Below are 6,996 nucleotides of genomic sequence, written 5' to 3' on the forward strand. Positions count from 1 at the left end.
CTGGGGAAGAAAATGAAGTGTGAAGAAAACAATGAAACACATTGACCTGATAATGGAACAGTTGGAGTGTGGATGGCGTTGATAGGAAAGCAGTTATGCAGTCTTGAGGAAGTGGAAATAATGCAATTTGCTATCAAAGCGCAGTTAATTTCTCCCAGTTGTGTCTTTGCAATCCTTTACTTTCCCACAGAGTGTCACAAAACCAAAGCTGGCATGTCAGGGCCACCACGGAAACCAGGGCATGAACAAATGAGGGTCCCACACACAAGGGCTTTTGTGTCAGACAAATTCACTGCTTCTTTGCATTTCTTTCTGTACTTAATAACTTAACACCTGGAGCCCACTCACCAGGCATGTTACATACCTGCACATGCACTTGTCTAAGCATGGTTGCGTGTGATTCTCAAATTCACATAATTTCAAAACACTTAGAGTAAATTTATATTTATCCTTTGGGCTTAATTACCAAAAAATTATTTGAAGAAATAAACTTTAATAGCTGACTTGCTGTGGGCTGTAGGGAAATGTCAGTAACAGCAGCACAGATGAAACCGCAAATTCTGAAAGCAGCAAGTCTTTCTCAGCTGCACCACAAAGAATGGGGCATTTCAGAGGCTAGGGAGAGTCCAGCCCTGGGGATTTTGTATTTCCTCAGGCTCATTCCTTTAGTACAAAGTTCTGTTTTCAAAAAGTGATCTCACAAGGAGTTAGGAGCAATGAAATAAGGAGGATTTGACCAACAGGAGACAGACATTGAGTTAGGTTTTAATTAATTGGAAGAGGAGAAAATGATTGGTCTGTTCAGGTAGTTCATACGGTGGAATTGCACCTTTTGTATCTGCTGGAATATTTATTTCAGGACTTATGTATATATATTGATATGTTCTAACACTCCCTTCTTCTGCGTGAAGAATTCTGAATATTTGGGTCTCTTGCTTGCACATAGGAAATGGGCTCTGAACCAAGTGGATATTCTGCAGACATAACGGGAAGGCTGATTAACTTGTTTCCTTTATACCAATTTAGCGAGGCTTGAAATGAAATCTAATGGCAGCAATCATAACAAGCTTTTCTGTTTAATAACACAAGAAAAATAGCAACCGGTGTGAGATTAAAAGAACAGTACAGTTTATTTAATTTAGCAGAATGGAAAAAGTCTTGCTTTGCACCAGAAATATCATCATTAATACCAGAAAACAGATTATTTCTCTGTTTGCATCTGGCTACTTCACCCTCCCTGTACTCCACTCCACCCCTGCCCTCCATCCCTGCCATGTAACAGCCTGCCACAGGCATGTGGTGGTGTGATGTCATTTTACACGATCTTGGCGGTCTGAGCTGGTGGTTTATTGTCATTGTCACACAGTCACAGAGAGACTGATGCACCTGCAGGTGCAGGAAGCAATGGGACAACCACAAAGTCTTCCCAAGGGGATTCCGCCCTTGCATGGAATCCTTGGGGAGATCAAAGGATCAATTTCCACCTCCAAGGAGATGGTGCAAACACCTCACGTTCATGTACAGGAAGAGGTTTGTCTAACAAAGCTCGCGTGCTCCAGCCATCTGGATGCGATAAAAGGTTGTTAAAAGCAATGTACTCTTGCGTTTTCACAATGATATTCTCCTCTTGCCCAGCCAACTGACAGAAGCTTGATTTTGGCACTGTTCTCCCTAAATGGAGAATTTTTTTTGGCAGTTCCCAAGGCCTATCTCCTCTTTGTAGCTCTGACGGGAGAAAAATGAAGCTTTGTTCCTCTCATGTTTAACAAATTCTTCAGCTGTCCTTAGAAAAAAGTTTAGTAGTTAGCATCAGATATTGTCTGATTCCTCTTTAATTCCATAAGTTATTATATTCAGTGCTTGTAGGATTCAACCTCTAACAAATATCCACTGCATATTATTTATCATAAGTAATTTCTTTATTGATTGTGGCAGTCTTAAAAATAAAATTTATGTGATAGTTGAATTTCAGTAACATAAGCCCAAACTCACATTCTCAGCTGTTTTCCTTTAATGAGAGAAGAGTGAATGATTGTTACCATAATGGAGAGAAAATGCCTTACTCTCTTGCTTAGTAGAGAGAAATGATTTTGCAGCTGGCGTGATTTTGGGAGCCATTGATGGATGGCAAGCTGATCCTGGTTTTCTAAGACATTCACATTCCTTATGTTTATTGCTGGATGTAAGAAGGAGGACTGTAATGTTTCTGTACAGCATTACAGTTTTACTGCCTCTTATTCTGCCTGACATCAGTTGTTCTAAGAAGGTATTGACATATACTGAGAGCACATATGCAAAGCCTTATAATTTCTTTATAAAGCTTTAGTTCATTAAGAAATATAATTTCATGCCTAATTTAATTTGCATCATATGCTTAATCCATCGTGAATCCCTTAGCAGGTTCAGCAGTTTAGATACTATATCTGTAATCAAACTTTTCTTAGTCCTAAGACTTGCCAAAATTGATGGATGTGTGTGGTCAGAAACAGTGTCCACTGTTTAATGACACAGTGAGTAACTTAATGTTTCTGATTCCTAGTGCAAAAGAGTAGAAGTTGTGATAAGAAGAAGAAAGAGATAACCCCTGGGACATGCAGTAATCATGACTTTATTCCAATGTATTTTTATTTATTCTTGTAGATATCTCTAAACAAAAGGGCAATTCCTGTATTTTTTTCCAGGGAGAAGATTATGGCAGAACCAATTATTCCTTCCCAGGAAGCAGAGAAAGGATTTTGTTCTATTTCACGTGGAATGGGTGGAAAGAGGAATGTATTAATGCTGACCAGAGAGGTCCCAGATTCACTTGGCAGGGGGGGGGGGGGGGATGAACCACAGGGATCTTCTTGGGACAGTGCCAATAACTGGGAGTTATAGCTTTTCACGAATTTTCCTTCTCACACAGCCCCAGATTGTAGCCTCTGGACTCAGGATTTGGGGTCCAGACACCGCAATGGAGACCACGGCCTGTGCAGGGTGACATCTGCAGTGCCTCAGCTCGAGTGTGAGCCTGCTCGGTGGCAGGGCAGGGACGGCTCCCGGCAGCTCCGCGCGGATAGCTCCGAAAAAACACTTCTTATCTAATCCCTGCGCAGGTCCCGAGCAGACGGCAGCGTTTCGGAGCTGCCGGGATTCTGGCGGAGGTGGTGGTAGGAAACCAAACCAATAAACGCCGCTGCGAGAAACTGCTGAGTCAAGACTGGGGAAATCACGTGAAAAGCCAAAAAAAGAAAGCTTAGTGGGGAGGTGAAGGGATCAGAGAGCAGGTTGCAGCAGAGAGCTGCGAAACTTCCTGTGAAACCGCTGGAGTCGCGACGCAGCTGGAAAAACACATTCCCAGCGCAGGCTGGGAGCAGAGCACAGGCGTTTCGTCACGGGCCTTACACAAACACAGCTCGCACACAGCTTGGGTTAATCGTGTGCTGGAGGCTCAGGGGTGAAGGCAAGGCAGGAGCTGGGCCTTGGCACGCTGCTGGGGCAGCAGCTGCCCCTTTGCTGTCCCACTGCTGCGCCTCGGTGCTGCGGGGTGCCAGCGGTGTTGGGATGCCCTGTGGTGCTCAAAAGCATTTCCAGCTGCTGCTGGATGTGATGTGGGCTGCAGCACTCAGCAGCTGGATTAACATGTGGCAGCAGATGAGATTTATGCATTTTATGAGTCAGACCAATCTGCTTCTAGATGTAGCTCTGTTGAATGTGAAAAAGAAAGAACCTGTTTGACTGACAACATGTTCTTTGGGCTTGTTACAGCAAAGTAGAGCTGTAGAGAGTCAATACTCTCACTTTTGTGGTTTGATCGACATACGGTGCTAACTTGCTGGAGATACACCTCTCAGCTTTAGCGCAGAAATGACTGTGTGAAAATGGCTCTGCACAGGAGGCTCCTCCCACTTCCAGCTCTTATGAAAGATGCGTTGGTTATAACATTTTCTGAGAGATTTCAGCAGGAAGTTTCATCTAAAATACAAGGCGGGGAAGGAAACTGGATATTTTCATAACTGGATATTTTAACGGCAGGACTTCAGTGTTACAGGATCCCTTGTCACCTAGAACAACTTTACATGCCTTTTACAGAGAACATAATGATATTTGTACTTAGTCTAGTTTCCAGCTCTGACAGAGATCAGAAAGCAGGTCTGGCAAACGCCAGCCTGTTCATTGCATTGTCCTGAAACAGAGCTCTTTGGGGGAATGCTCTCTCTCCAGTTTGAGATTGTTTGCTTTGTGCTTTTGGAGCTAGGATTTGAAGCAGCAACAGCTGCTGTAGGAATAAAAAGGGAGAAACTGAAAGGATACACACAGAGTGCCAGTTCTGCAAGAGACAGAATCACAGCCCTGTGGTTGTAGAACCAGTTCTGACCTACTTCCCAGCCACATACTACAAACAAGCTCTACCTGTGCAGTGACAAGGTTTCAGCTCACCTCTGCAGAGGCTTGTAATTTTTGTTCCCATCTCATGCTTGAAAGCTGCACCTTCTCCCCTGAATGCACATGGCAGAACTTTGTCTGTGCAGTGCCCTGCCCAGCCTTCACTGAAAATTAATGGAGCAGTTTTGCCTTTGGCCTCACACTAGCACCAGCTGAAAGACTTTGTGGACGTAATTAAGTGCCTGCTTTTGACAAAGGTATCTGGTTTTGGCCATGATAATGAATTTTTTTCAGCTATACCTCGAGCTTCAGAGACTACACAGTGGTAAAACAGAACAGGCACTGTGATAATTTCATGGGAAGATCAGTGCAGAAGGGGAAAATAAAGCTATGTATTAAGTGAACATATTGCTAATAGTCCAGCACTGATATTTCACACTGAATTTAAACCACTTACTGCTCTAAATAGTACCAAGCAATCTATTCCATACCATTTCAGATGCAATTTACTTGCATGCTAGCCCCTCTCTGCAAAGTCATGGTGACTAAGCCTTGCAAAGAAGCATAGGAGACCTTGAGTCCTGCAAAGGCTGGGGCAGTGACCCGCTGCATTCTTTAATTGCATAGCACATCTAAATGTTTGATCTACAGGAAAGCAGTTACTGCAACTTCCTTGTTACTGCAAATATCATGAGATGGAACAGAATCTGTAGGCTTTATTGAAAAGACAAAAGTTCATAACAAGTTATGATTACTCAGGCATTTTAACACAGAAGTGACATCCCTGTTTTCCTTCAGCTCCAAAATACAGGTGTTGCAAGCAGACAAACAACTGATTGTTTTAAGGAGTAAGATAAAGAAATGTCAACAGTTATCAAGAAAATTAGGTTACTTGTATTCTCCTGTCTGAATAATCTCCTTTGGCTGCAAGAGCTGACTGAACTTTTAATCTAACAAATGTAACGATGCTGGTAAAAAAAGAACTCTCGGAATTCAACAGATACAAGCTGAAGGGACATGATAAGGATCAAGGAGACCATTCCAAGAGAAAAAGCTACATAAGAAGGTGGCCAGCCCAGCACCAGTGGAACCCAGCAAGAAATCAGGACTCCACCGACCAGAATTTTGTTTGACTTGGATTGGGTGATGAGTGTCGGGGTATAACTGAGAGGTCTGAATTGGGGTAGGGGTCCCTCTCCAAAGCCACCAGTTCGAGCTGTAACCAAAGAATTAACAGAACACTGATTGGAAACATTCACCTGGGCTTGGCATTCTTAGTGGGGTCCTAGGGTCAGACACAGCTACTGTGGCTGGTCTGTGTAAATCTTGAGCAACTGATAAAAATTCAGTATTTCCTGTATGTGAACTACTTTTCCTCAGCTTAAGAGCTTTATTTACAGTGCTGCAATGTCCTACTGATTTTATAAAATTAACTTTCAAAGTTACTTTTGTTTAATTTATATCCTAATGCTTATTTTCTATAAGCAGCAGCAAGACAACTGTGAATCATTTGAAAGGTGACCTTGTACCAGGAAACAATTACTTAACCAGGAGAAAAACCTGCTCCTTTGTAGGCTAACCAACGTCCATTGTTTCTCTTCCCAGTTAACTCCATGTATTACAAGATATCCTTTGCACAAAGTCCAATGTCTCTCAACCACTCCAGTAAGGTTTGAGGTGTTCATTGTTTAAAGGCCACAGTATGTCCATAGGCCCTGGCCTCTTTAAGGAGGAACAAAAAATGCAAATTCAAAGCTACCATCTTAAATTAGTCATCAGTTTTTCTCAGGAGAAAGTACACAGTACAGTGGCATATCCACTTCACATAGGAAAAGGAATGAAAGAACTTACTGGTATTTTTTTTCCAGAGTAGACAGATAATCAGTCTCCAAACAGTAATCTGTTTCTGTACTTTTTCTTTCTTTCTTTTTTTTTTTTTTTTTGTAAAGAATGTAGGAAATATTCTCTTTAAGGAGAAGTGTTGGTGGAAAAACCACACCATGCATTTAGATGCCTCCAAGCTGTGTAAGACAGGAATGAAAGCACCTGAGCAGGATTAGTGGCAGATGCTTCCCAGGCCTGTCTAAGCCCATCTGCCCCAGGACTGTTGTGTGTGGTTCCAGCAGGGCAGTGTCAGCCCCACTGCAGCCCATGCCAGCCTTCCACAGAACAGCTCACAGGATCAGCTCCTGCTCTGCTACAGCTATCCCAGCTTCCAGAACTCAAAAAGGAAATGCAAAACACTCCATTCCCCCCTCCACCAAGTCCTCAGTGCTCCTCAACTGGGAAGGGCCAGGCTGGACACAGTCCTTCTGCTCAGATTTAACCGACCTGTTCAGGGTGAAGAAAAAAAATCAAGAAACAGCCAATTGGCCATTCTTAATACGAGAAGCAAATTCCCTACACAGCTCTGTTCTTCATACTTCAATAGTCACTCCAGAGTCATTAAAATAGTGATAAAGTGGGAGACAAACAATATTCACACAGCAGGGGAAGTGCCTCCTTCAGGAGCAACAAGCCACCACATCTGGTATTTTTGTATTTCTGCCACTTGTACAAATTCTAATCCCATTTCAGAGTCTATGAGGATGCTTAATTCCTTCCCCTTCTATGGTTCCATAGAAAACTTAG

The sequence above is a fragment of the Prinia subflava genome, chromosome Z (genome assembly GCF_021018805.1).
Source record: "Prinia subflava isolate CZ2003 ecotype Zambia chromosome Z, Cam_Psub_1.2, whole genome shotgun sequence".
Classification (NCBI taxonomy): Eukaryota; Metazoa; Chordata; class Aves; order Passeriformes; family Cisticolidae; genus Prinia; species Prinia subflava.